Below are 14,128 nucleotides of genomic sequence, written 5' to 3' on the forward strand. Positions count from 1 at the left end.
AATGGTTTTTACCCTTGTATTTTCAGGTGCCTTGTGATTTGGGAGTACCACAAACATGATGTGATGTAACAGTTCCTCAAATGGAATAAGAATGTTTGTTTGTTTTTCACACTAATTGTTTCTGTCACTGTTTGGAGCAAAAAAAAAAAAAAAAAAAAAACCTGCCAGACTCACCACTTGAGCTAATATCCTCCTGACTACCAGGAAGGTAGGATGCAAATGTCACTCACCTGTACCTTACATGATGCATACATCATCAATCCCTCATCACCCTGCTTGCTACACATGCTCACCTTGAGCAACACAGGAGCAAAGACCTGTCTAACGCTTTGGTAGAGGGTGTTGATCGAGAGCCCATCATGGAGGACACCAGGAGGCTCTGGTGAAGGTTTTTCTCTGTTATCACTGTGGGATGCAGCTTGAAGAACACCACCACCTTCTCTCCAGAATCACCTGATGTGTCAATCTGACAGAAAAGACAAATACAACCCAATTTACAAAAAAAAATATATATATATAAAGCATGAAAGAAAAATAGTGTGGCAGCATTTTTTAACACCTACTGTAAAAGGACCCATGTCCATGTAACATTTGTTCCTGTGTCACTGTTTTTTTTTTTTTTTTTTTTTTTCAGTGGCTCCAATTGAAACTGGAGTAGTATATGCAGCAGCTCTGAGTTTTTTTAAGTTGAAAATCTTTGAACTTTTCAGAGAAGTGCTGCTGTTGTCACTGCAGAGACTTTTTATGCATCCGACCGAATGGGGCAAAATTCATCAACCAATACAACCAAGAAAACAGAAGAACAAGTTTCTTTTGGCTGCCTGCATTGTCCATGATGTGACATATCACAGAAAATGTATCACAACAGAGCCCCCCCCCCCCCAAACAAAAAACACACAAAACATGTCATTGGAAGAAGATTGGACAGAAATACGGCATACACAACAGCATATGCACAAAACTCGTGTAGCTTTTTAATTATTATTAATGAAAACCCAGGAATGAAATGTTCGATAGCAAGTCACCACCATGGGGACAAACAACTATATGGACATAGCCCCTGAGACAACATATGTGGCTTTTAAATGTAAATTTAAATAAAGTTTTCAAACATTTCAAACAGTTTCAGGCCTGACAAAAAGTTATAGCCTGATTTAGTAAGATCCCAGATAAGGAGTGTTATATTGTGTAGGCAATACAAACTTTTCCACGTTGGAGGGAAGACAATTTTGCAAATGGTTTACAAAGAGGAAATGTGTAACTGACAGTAGGCAGAAATGTGACATAGGCAGCAGTATGTAAATGAAATAAAATCAGCCACTTAAGTTACTGGATGCAGGTGCAAGGCACCTAATATACGAGCTCTGTTAGAAAAGTATCCAACCTTTTTATTTTTTTCAAAAACCATATGGATTTGAATCACGTGTGATTGCATCAGCCAAGCTTGAACCTTCGTGCGCATGCGTGAGTTTTTTCACGCCCGGTTGTGTCATTCGCCTGTGAGCAGGCTTTGTGTGAGCACTGGTCCACCCCTCGTCGTTTTTTTATTGCGAATAAATGTCTGAACAATTTGGAGCTTTGCTGCATCAATTTTTTCCAAAAACTGTGAGAGACCTCCAGGTGGACACCGTTCAGAAAATTAATATGGCTTTCAGGGACGATTTTGTGGGGATTACACAGATTAAGGAGTGTTACGGCCGCTTTAAGGATGGCTCACAACTGCTGAGAGCGCGCCGCGCTCCGAGCGCGCGATCGACAGGCTCACACTCCGCTGAAACAACCAGATCATTTCCAACGTGAAGGCTTTGTTGATCCGGGACGTCGTCTTTCACAAAAAGGCAGGAGACGTGGACATCAGCACTTTTTCAGCACATTCCACTGTTACAGTAGTTTTTTTTCATGGAAAGAAAAGCGGAGGGACGTGCCACGGAGCCGTTCATTACGCGGCACAAAACCACCTCCATGTTGGTCTCACAGGACGGCTTTCAGGTGGATTTCAGACGGCTGTCGGTTGCTTTTCAGTCGTGTGATTATCCGAGAAATTGAGCATGAGCTGGTCATGCCCCAACATGTCCTGTGAGGCTTCATCACGCCATTGCTTTGCGCCATGCGGCTCCACCGCGACGTGCTCACACAAAGCCTGCTCACAGGCGAATGACGCAACCGACAGGCGTGAAAAAACTCACGCATGCGCACGAAGGTTCAAGCTTGGCTGATGCAATCACACGTGATTCAAATCCATATAGTTTTTGAAAAAAATAAAAAGGTCAGATACTTTTCTAACAGACCTCGTACATGGAAGACAACTCAAAATAGCAGGATATTGATTTATTATTGATGTACACAGCAATGCACACAGAATGGACACACAGTGCGTACAAATGATTACCCCACATAGATAGCCATGCATGCTGCAGCACTCAATTTAATTCATATTTAATTCAATTCATTTATACAACATCAAATCACAATAAAGTTGTCTCTAGGTGCTTCACACAATAAGGTCTAACCTTACCAACCCCTAGAACAAGCACACAAGCGACAGTGGTAAGGAAAAACTCCCTCTGATGATTTGAGGAAGAAACCTCAAGCAGACCAGACTCAAAGGGGTGACCCTCTGCTTGGGCCATGCTATCAACACAAGTGACAAAACAAATATACAGAAAATTTTGGGAGGCCATGCAGGTGCACAGGACAGCAGGCTTGCAGAAGAAGACATCATTCCCATCTCTGGATGGAGATGCACCTCAAACAGAGACAAAAAACAGAATCAGACATCAGAAAGACAACAAATACAGTATAATTTGTCAGCACTAAGCAACAAGAAAAACAGAAGAAATACTAAGGTGATCGCCAGCCATTAACCCTAAGCTTCACTAAAAGACCCAGACTTTAACCCTCTGGGGTCCAAGGGCATTTGTTAGACAGTTCAGCTTGGCATAAATGTTTTATTATTGCTGTTAACAGCTCTCCCTGCATCCCACAATCAAGTTGTCTGTCTCTTTTTTTTTTAGGACAATCTGTGCTTTCATAATATATGCTTTTGTTGTGTTTTATAAGTGTAATAAAGGTTTACAATCAGAAATAAGAAGGGAAAAAGTAAAGCAGAAAATAATTTTCCACACACATTTATTCAAAACACACAGCAAACGATAATAAACAACTGTTTTGACACTTTATAAAGGTAATTTGAGGTCTTGTGTGAAAGACTGTACAACAAAAAGGTTCAAACAATAAACACAAATGCACATTTTGAATAATATATACAAAATGGTCTATGCGTTTTGTTTGTCTCATCTCAAAGCAATTTCTGTCTGCTATTACACAAAGGTTACATCACAAACTTCTACTTCTATTGTGTTTTGGAGTGTTCTGTGCTGCTCCTAAAGCAGCTTTCATTCACACTTTGACCCACTCTGGCTCCTTACAGTCTGAGGAGCGCCCCCCCACCCCTCGCTCCATTGATATGGTAAACAGTGCTTTACGTCAAGAAATCAATCAATCAATTCAATCAATCATCAATTTTATTTATATAGCGCCAAATCACAACAAACAGTTGCCCCAAGGCGCTTTATATTGTAAGGCAAGGCCATACATAATTACGTAAAAAAAAACAACGGTCAAAACGACCCCCTGTGAGCAAGCACTTGGCGACAGTGGGAAGGAAAAACTCCCTTTTAACAGGAAGAAACCTCCAGCAGAACCAGGCTCAGGGAGGGGCAGTCTTCTGCTGGGACTGGTTGGGGCTGAGGGGAGAATCAAGAAAAAGACATGCTGTGGAGGGGAGCAGAGATCAATCACTAATGATTAAATGCAGAGTGGTGTATACAGCGCAAAGAACTCCTCAAACACATAGTTTTACTCTGTAAACACATTGAAACATACATATTTACACTCAAATACACGAAAGTGTTGAAAAATATGCAGTCCAAATAAGGCTATACATCCAGAATAGCATTTGTTGAGATAGATGCTTGTTCTTTAAGGACTAAAAAAGAACAAGCGTGCACATAGCCTCTACCTGAATGTTATCCAGTCTTCCTGAGCCTTCTCTTTGAAGCCCTGCTGCCACTCATCATACAGACTCCACATGTGGCTGTACTCCTCTAGATCTTTTTAGCCTCCTCCGCTAGAGAGAAATCTGGCACTTCCAGGTCAAAGTAGGAACAGTCCTCACTGAAACCAGAGGACAGCTTTTTCAAGTCAAAGCGCATTCATGATGCTGACAGTGATCAAAGCATTTAAATTCAGATCATCACTTTACAACTGTCTGGTAATTAATCAGCAAAAAAATGAAGCACATTACAGCTTAGCAGGTGACTGGTGACAGTGGGCCTCATGTATCAACGTTGCGTACAGCGATATTTGAGCGTATATGGGGTGAATGCCAAAATGGCTGCGCTACTTGGCATTTATCAATATGGTCGGTGTACGGTGCGCTGAAAATATACACCATGTCGAGAGGTGGTGTAAATTATACACCAAAATGAACCAGCACTGGAATCCACATAAAAATGAAAATGATCAACATGATAAACAGTGCCATTATACAAATCAATGCATATGTTACATAAATAACACTTTCTTGATTATACTACATAATAATTAATACAAATCCCGCTTTTGCATAATAATAATAATTACAACTGTAGTGTTGTCATTCCCTTCCCTGTGCTGCAATCAGGTTTTGTTTTCTCCATTCGTTTGTTAACATAAAATAAATAAAGAAATAAATTTAAAAATAAAGAAATCTGAAAAATAAGGCGTGTCTTATTAATTGAGCTAGCAAATATCCACGTCAAGAATTATTGACATGTGAAAAGAGAATAACACTTTTTGGATTATACTACAAAACAATTAATGCGACGGCCACTTTTGACGCTCTATTGGCACGCGTCGTGATTGGTGAAGTTCTTTTCTTTGCCATCTTCCCTGCTTCCATTTCGTGAAATGAGGGTGTGTCTGAAGCGGAGTCTGAATATTTATGGACGTGTTCATTATAATTACGATTGTTTTCACCCGCCGCATTTATCAAGGTCACGTCGGGCGTACGCCGGAAATGGGCAGGTGCACACTGCTTGATACATGTCACGGCAACTTTGGTGTACTTCAAATTTACACCGGAAATTTACGCCACAAGCGCGCAACGTTGATACATGAGGCCCAGTGTGTGCAGGTAAACAGAGTGTGATGCATTGTGAAGCTGCTTAAGTAAGCACACAGTGTTGCACTCTTTTACAGAAGTGCTAGTAATTCAACCTGATTTTTTAACAGTTCAGAAAATTTGATTTTTTTAAACAAATTATTTAACCGGAGCTTTTACCAAAAATGATGAAGGTAATGGATGTACAGTAGTGTTCAGAATAATAGTAGTGCTATGTGACTAAAAAGATTAATCCAGGTTTTGAGTATATTTCTTATTGTTACATGGGAAACAAGGTACCAGTAGATTCAGTAGATTCTCACAAACCCAACAAGACCAAGCATTCATGATATGCACACTCTTAAGGCTATGAAATTGGGCTATTAGTAAAAAAAAAAGTAGAAAAGGGGGTGTTCACAATAATAGTAGTGTGGCATTCAGTCAGTGAGTTCATCAATTTTGTGGAACAAACAGGTGTGAATCAGGTGTCCCCTATTTAAGGATGAAGCCAGCACCTGTTGAACATGCTTTTCTCTTTGAAAGCCTGAGGAAAATGGGACGTTCAAGACATTGTTCAGAAGAACAGCATAGTTTGATTAAAAAGTTGATTGAGAGGGGAAAACTTATACGCAGGTGCAAAAAATTATAGGCTGTTCATCTACAATGATCTCCAATACTTTAACATGGACAAAACAACCAGAGACGCATGGAAGAAAAACAGAAAACAACCATCAAAATGGAAAGGCTCATCCACTGATCAGCTCCAAGATACTTATGAGCTATGCTAATTATTTCAGTAAACATTAAAAATTATAAAAAGAAAAAGAATGTAAAATTTACAGGAGTTTATTGCGGATGATCTCCAAATCTTGGAACTCTTCATGTTTGTCTCTGATGGTCTGTAGGCAGCCAAGAAGGGCAGCTTCATCGCCAGTCTCCAGAATCTCATCTTTGGGTTTTAGCTGGTCCCAGCGAGCTTTAAATCGTTCCAGATCGGCCATGTAGGAATGGATATAACCTTCCACATTGCCTCGCATTACATCCACCTAGGAGAGCCCAAAGCACAAAAGTGAGGAGCACATAAACAAATGAATAGATGAACAATGAATGAAACTTGTGGCGTCTACAAAAAGCGCAACCTGTTTATTTGATCCCATACCAACAAAATTGTTTAAGGACCTGTGGCCCACTCTTGGGCCGACTGTGCTGGAAATGATTAATCTGTCATTAACCTCTGGATTTTTTCCGAAATGTTTTAAATCAGCAGTGATTAAACCATTACTTAAGAAATCTAATATTGACCCTAGTGTATTGAAAAATTACAGGCCGATATCAAATCTATCATTCTGTTCCAAAATTTTAGAAAAGGTGGTTTCATGGGAGCTCATAGACCACCTCACTGAGAATGATCTTTTTGAGCCGTTGCAGTCTGCTTTTAGGAAATATCACTCCACAGAGAAAGCGCTCACTAAAGTTGTGAATGATCTTCTGCGAGCAATGGACTCAGACACCAGTACGGTTTTGGTGTTGTTAGATCTCAGTGCTGCATTTGATACCGTGGATCATATTTTGCTCAATAGGTTGGAGAATTTTTTTGGGATTACTGGAAGTGCCCTTGCCTGGTTGACGTCATATCTGTCCAGTCGTTCTCAATGTGTCTTGTATAATGGCACTACCTCTGACCTTGCTGACATGAGATTTGGGGTTCCACAGGGATCTGATTTAGGCCCCTTGTTTTTCTCCCTGTATGTGGCACCCCTTGGGCATATACTGCGGAGTTTTGGGATTGCCTTTCATTGTTATGCTGATGATACTCAGTTGTACATGCCGATAACTGCGGGAAATCTCACTCCCATAAAATCCCTGGAGGACTGTCTTCTATCAGTGAGAAGTTGGATGTCTAGTAACTTCCTACTTTTAAACTTTGATAAGACTGAAATGATGGTTCTTGGTCCAGCGAGACATCGGCATCAGTTTGACCAGCTGGCGCTCAGCCTGGGTTCCTGTGTCATACATCATACGGACAAAATGAGGAACCTTGGGGTAATTTTTGATCCCATGTTGTCTTTTGACCTCCACATCAGGGATGTTACTAGGACTGCTTTTTTCCATCTGAGAAATATAGCGAGGAGCCCCATCCTGTCCATGGCTGATGCTGAGACCCTGATTCATGCTTTTGTTTCTTCTAGATTATTGTAATGTTCTATTTTCAGGGTTACCACAGTCCAGCATTAGGGGTCTTCAGCTGGTTCAGAACGCTGCCGCCAGACTTCTGACACGTAGCAGAAGGTCTGAACATATCACACCCATTTTGGCATCTTTGCACTGGCTCCCTGTCTCTGTGAGAGCAGATTTTAAGGTTTTGTTATTGACTTATAAGGTTGTTCATGGACTGGCACCATCTTATCTGGCTGATCTGGTGGAACTCTACATGCCGGCCCGGGCTTTGCGGTCGCAGGATGCAGGACTTCTCTGTGTTCCCAGGGTGAAGAAGTCAGCAGGTCAAAGAGCCTTTTCGTATCGTGCACCCACCCTGTGGAACAGTCTTCCTGCGACCGTGAGGCAGTCTGAGTCTGTGGACATTTTTAAGTCAAGACTCAAAACCTATTTTTATTCTCTTTCTTATGGATAGTTTTTATTTTTATTTGTTTTATTTACTTCTGTTTTTTTATGTATTTGAATTTTTTATTCATTTTTAATTATTTACTCAATTTATGTTGACTTGCTTTATGTAAGGTGCCTTGAGACGGCTTTTGCTGTGATTTGGCGCATTATAAGCTAATTAAATTAAATGAAATAGCACAGAGAGGACTCAGAAGTCTTCAAGCCATCAATGCATGATACTTTTGTGTTTGTGTGTGTGAGACCTGTTCTTTGATCATTAGTTGGTGGCTCTCCATAACAAGCTCCAGTTTGTCCCATTTCGCTTTCAGAGAAGTGAGAGAGTCCAGGCCTGCCCCAGCCACTGCTCGCAGTAAGCGGTTCTTTCCTCAGCACACTGGAACTCAGGTAGGATCTAAACACAGACACATGTCTACATGAACAACGTGCATGTTCATAATCACCTAAAATTATTTACAAAATGAAAAATGCCTTATAACACTGACATAACCAAATTACATAAACCTCACACATCAGTGTTATTAATGAAAAAAGTGCACGGCAGAGATTAGGAGTGTGCTTGTCTTACTTCAGGTTTGCGGGTTAATATTTGCTTATATTTGCCATTGGCCAAACTAATCTCTTCCATGGTCTCTGGGCGGGTGCACAAGGCCTTTATTGACTCTGACACAAAACTGTCTATGTTTTGTGTGTGGCCTGGATACACATCAAACGGGGTGGGGGGATGAAAAAAAAAGGTAGAGGAGAGAGAGAGCAAGAGAGAGATGTATGGAAAGCAAAAACAAAAACGAAAGTGGAAACAAAAAGGAGGACCTTATTACAAGGGCTGACTTCTGCTAAATAAACAAAAAGTGTGTGGTTGGGTGGTTGGTGGTGAGAGGGAAGACATTTGGGTTGTTAATGATAAAGAAGCAATTTTAACATCGAAAAGGAGACATTTATCATGTATCATTCGACAATGACAAAACTCATTCAACAAATGAGGAATTTGTTTTTACCTTGGACAGACTTTCTGAGTGACATGAGCAAGGTTTCAAATAGCCTTTGGATGAGGTCATCGATAACAGCTTTTACTGGTTCACAGTTGACCAGGATACAGTCGACACTCTCCTGACTGGTAGATGTAGAGGGAGAGGTTGTGAAAAAGGAACAGAAAAAAGAACATAACCCGCATGCATGACTCACAAGGTATTTTCTGGACTTGTGATGTCATTTACAAATAACACTTTTTCAAGAAACATAACTGGATTAAATTCTAAAAGGGCTAATGTGGATGAAAATCTTGAACATGCACCAAAAGTTGAGAAAACATTTTCTTCAACTTATCCTATAAGGGGAAATGGAGAGTTGAAGCATTATCCCAGCATACAGTGGGGGGACACTTGGGACACCTCCAGAACAGGTTGCCAGCAACACATTGCTAAAACCTACAAACAAGTATTGATTAAAGCTCATTTGATTGATGGTCTCTGGAGTGGGAAGAAACCAGAGTACCCACAGTAACATGCAGACACAGGAAGAACATGTCAAAGGAGAATATTAAATATTACAACCTAGGTTCTATTTTTAGATGTTGTGGTGGTGGTGGTGGTGGTGGGGGTCATCTTGCCACTTGGGAAAAAATACACTTAAAGGGAAGATTATTTATTGGTAATGGAAACAATGCGCTAACAAGCAGAATCTGACTGGCTAATTTATGTTAGTGTACGGGTGAAAAATAACGCAAACTGCTTCTTGTCACCACTGAACAGGTGAATAAAGGATTATCAACCGAGTGAGAGGTCTGTACGGGGAAATATCAGACCTCAGTGTTTTTTACACGGACCTGCCTGACTCTCGGCCCGTACTTACACCTCTGTCTGATATCCCTGTACAGACAGAGCAAGTGAGGAATATAATAGTGAGCCATATAATTTGTTTATTATATGCTGTATTATAATATATATATAATAGTATATATATATATATATATATATATATATAATATATATATATATATATATATATATATGTATGAACATGCAAACTTACAGTATCGCCTGAACTGTGCTGCTGACGGTGTTGAGTTCGTTCGCTTTGTTACCCTCCATGAAGAACTTGCTAACAGATCGTCCAGGTCGTTAGCTGGTAAGCTTTCAATCGGTGTGTTTTTCAACGCTGTTTAGATATTTACTGAATACGTTCATGTCCGACGTTGTTTTTCTAATCGTGTTTTTAGCTTTGTGGTTTGTAATGAAAATACGTGTTGCGGAGCGATTGTCATGGTAACCCCTAGAATTGGGAAAATATCCGATAGGTAATCAGCCAATCAGACAGCACGTAGTGTCACAGCCATTTAATAAAAAGTATTATTAAATGCAGAGGCAACCTGAAGCACTGCTTGCTAACACAATGCACATCTTTCAGTCGTTGCAGATATTTATGTCGCTGCACTCATAAACATTTATTATTTGTATGCTATTAACCATTGTATGTTCTCTTTCATTTTTTTTTACATTTGTTTGTGTCTTTTATTCGCTGCTGACATATTTTTGAAAAGGAGTTATTATATTTTATAGCTCTTTTTTAAATCAAATTCAAATGACTTTCCTATGCTTGTTTACTTGTTTTGATCATGTATGATGTGTACCTTGGCAAACGATCTGACTCCTTCCCACGAGCTTTCAGGGCCTTGAAGTTCATCTCCCAGTCCCTGTGCTGATTTCAGATGCTTCTCTACTAACTTTTCCACATCTACCTGGCCCAGTACCACCCCATTCCTGCATATAAAAACAATAAATAAAAATATATAACTTTACAAAGTTGGCTGTGGCACAGGTTTCCTCATTTTCTTGTGTAATCACTGAGAAAAAAAAAAGCTAGCGAAAGCAAAGGATTCTCATGGCTACAAAGGGTTCCCCCTTTCTATGTAGATGTCTGACTGGTTAAAAAACAAAAGTGAGAACACACTGTAAAGTGTTCACTGGTTGTAATAGTGAAACAAAAATCCTGTTAATAAAAATGGAGCTTCAGAACACAGAGAATTACAAACCCATTATATGCCTTCACAAAAAGCAGTAAGGCCATAATATGCAATGACTCATCTAGAGGTTGAGAAATTTTGATAAATTTATATTTCTTAAAATACACTGGTTGAGCATTCCCTTAGACACATGGAATTCTATGAACAGCACTAAGCAGCCAAAAGAAAAGTTAGACCCTGTGTCATTCCATATCAGCAACCCAAGTTTCAGAAAACTTCCCAGTAAACTTCCCAGAGTCCCCTGAATACATTCACGGGTGCTCTATAGAAGTACATACAAGTATGGAGAAATCCCAAAATTAAGTTTCTATCTGCAATACTTTGGAAATTACAGTCCTTTGAAATTTGAAGTACTTTTATGCACTGGGCTGAACAAGATTTTTGGACCACTTTCTGATATTCAAAGCTCCTTTGATATGGCATGTAGAGCTTTGAAAATCTGTGACTAGGGTTAATTTTTTTGTAGAATTAAAAAATGTAATCCAAAACTAGGTGTATTTTATGAACTTTTTCTCCTGCAAACTCTGAAGACACCTGAAAATTCTAAATTTGAAAGCATAATGCTTCCTTGAGAACTACGGTAAATGAGGCAAGCAATCAGAATTAATTTCCCCATCATTTATGACATATTTGGGATTTTCAAACTACCCAAAAAGTGCATATTTTTGTCTTCTAATTTAACATGTGGGCAGATAACCCCCAATTTCATATTTTTAACATATATTTTTGTCTATCATAGATGATCTGACAAAATATGGTGGTGTTGCTGAGCTTCCTTTTGGAGTTATACATTTTAATGCATATTAAAACTCTAGCTGTATCAGCATTGCTGAATGATTTGCTCAGTTAGTGGAAACTATTGTGTGCTGAAATCATGGAAAGTGTATTTGATCTGCAAGTATATTCAGCTTTTACATATGAAAACATGAACTTTATACACAGTAAATTCACCAGTGTTAAATTAACACTGACAGTGACCATATGGTCCCACTCTGGCCAGAGTAGGACTATATGTACACTGGCAGTGTTAATTTAACACTGTCGTGTTAGTTTTACACTGGTGATTTTACTGTGTATGTAAATTTGTCACTATTGTGTTTCTGCTGTGATAAATGGAAATGGACTGCATTTATATAGCGCTTTCCATCTGCATCAGACGCTCAAAGCGCTTTACATTATGCCTCACATTCACCCCGAGGTCAGGGTGCTGCCATCCCATGGCGCTCACTACACACCGGGAGCAACTAGGGGATTAAAGACCTTGCCCAAGGGCCCTTAGTGATTTTCCAGTCCGGCGGGGATTTGAAACAAGGATCTTCTGGTCTGAAGCCCAACACCTTAACCACTAGACCATCACCTCCCCCACTAGAGTATTGTAGTAACACTAGAATGTTTTGGTACTTGCTGTCTTGCGTATGACATCAGCAAGAACGTGTTCATGGAAATAAATGTCTTGAAAAATTGTTGATGTGGCACAATGCTGAAAAATATGTTACTGATGACCCTGCATTGACATGTTTTTGCCAATCAATAAACATGCCTGACTTGAAAAATATGTTATCTTCACTTTCATGCTTTAATTTATGAAAGGGTACTACACTCTTCTTATTGAAATAAATCTTATGAGACAAAAACATTGAACTATGTAGTATTTGTATTTTGACTGGATATGTACAGCAACAAAAGTATAACAGCTCATCATTCATAATTCCAAAAGAAAGTCCAGCAACAACACCACATTTTTGCAACCTGGTCTCACGACAATTCGTGATTCAGCAGCATGAAATATACATTAATCTATTGGTTGGTGATTGTGACAAAAAGTGCCTCATTTTCGTCACGGCAGCACAAATTCATTCTAATTCATTTCGTGATGGCTGCACGAAATTAAAAGTGGGGGGGGGTCGGGGTGGTTATGGTTAGGGTGGGGGAAGGAGTAGGATGAGAATATGGTTAAGGTTAGGGTTGGGGGCATAGGTAGAGGTAGTAATAGTGAGTTTAAAAAAACCCTATCACGAAAATATGACTCATTTCGTCACGGGAGCACGAAAAAAAAACGTGAGATTGGCTGCATTTTTGTCAGATCATCTTCAGATACACAAGAAGACTTAGTACAAAAATGGCAATGATGGTTTACTGCCCATATGGTCAAAACAGAACATAGAAATGGGCAATTTTTGGGAAATCTGAAAATTAAGCTAATTTAAAAAAATTATAAATTCTGAAACATGAAACTCCCATAATACATATGGTTACTGCATATACATGCCCTAAAATGCCATAAATGATAAGAAAAAATCATGAGTGTTTCATCTATCATAAGATTTGTCTGAGAAGCTCTCAAAAGGGATATCATTTTTTAAAATGGACTTTTCAGCTGTTTTCAGAGTCTTGTAAGCGAAAGGTTCTTAAAATACACTTATTTTGATTGATTTTGGAATTCTACAGTGAAAATTAGCCCCAGTCACAGATTTTCAAAGCAGGACAAGCCGTACCAAAGGAGCTGTAAATGTTGGAAAATGCACCGACAGGCTCGTTTGGTCAAATGTAATACATTTACATGAAATTTCAAAGCTCCATAATTTCAAAAATAATAAAGATACAATGTATGTGATATAATGTTTGGCATTTCTCTGTAAGTTTAGCAAATGAGCAGCTGTGAATTTTTTCAGGGTGATCTGAGAGGGTGGCCTGGGACCCCCTGGGGTGATGTGTATTGAATGATGCACCTAAAGTTCAAAATCTGTAGTTTTGCAATTTTTAAAGTACAACTGCCAACTCTCACAGACAGCAGACACGACTACATGGTGAGTTCTAAGGCTAAAATCGTCTACTGTATATAATCAAACAACTCCAAGCAATGTAAAGTGTTAAATATAAAGAGTTACTCTGGATTTTAATAAATAATGCACATTAAAAAATCCATTTGATACATTTTTCTTATATATCCCATAGAATAATTTGCCATCATGTCTTATCACCTTGAATTTGCTCTGTACAGCCTGCAAATGTCCAAACAGGTCCTCTGCCTTACTGAAGATGGTAAGAAACCCAGAGGCATTTCTGTCAATCATGACACTAAAGATAAGCTCCTCCCCCTGGGCAATGACTCCTTTGAACATGTTTGGAATGGAGATGAATCGCTTCATCTCCCTGAAGTAACGTGCTCGTACTTCCTCAAATGGAGGTCGGAACTGCAGACGCCCTTGCCTACCGAAAAGTGGGGAACAAGAAAAAATTTTCACTTTTCAGGAAAAAACCTTCAGTACTCAGCTGGGTGTTTAACTCATGCTTAAAATCGGTATGCAATTTGTTAACCAATCAAGGACCACTTTTAGTCA

The 14,128-nt window shown here is 39.3% G+C and overlaps 1 protein-coding gene and 1 long non-coding RNA gene across 2 annotated transcripts in view; both read right to left on the minus strand.

Moving 5' to 3' along the window:
* LOC117508088 (cytoplasmic dynein 2 heavy chain 1) overlaps nt 1–14,128 on the minus strand; it is a 370,951-nt gene that overhangs the window by 291,011 nt on the left and 65,812 nt on the right. The gene's annotated exons all lie outside the window — the stretch shown is intronic.
* Nucleotides 8,131–10,452, minus strand: LOC117508089. The gene is made up of 4 exons (XR_004559980.1): nt 10,395–10,452; nt 8,764–8,879; nt 8,334–8,461; nt 8,131–8,159 (listed from the first exon to the last, which is right to left on the minus strand). It is a non-coding gene; the product is annotated as an uncharacterized LOC117508089 (long non-coding RNA).

Source organism: Thalassophryne amazonica, chromosome 4 (genome assembly GCF_902500255.1).
Source record: "Thalassophryne amazonica chromosome 4, fThaAma1.1, whole genome shotgun sequence".
Classification (NCBI taxonomy): Eukaryota; Metazoa; Chordata; class Actinopteri; order Batrachoidiformes; family Batrachoididae; genus Thalassophryne; species Thalassophryne amazonica.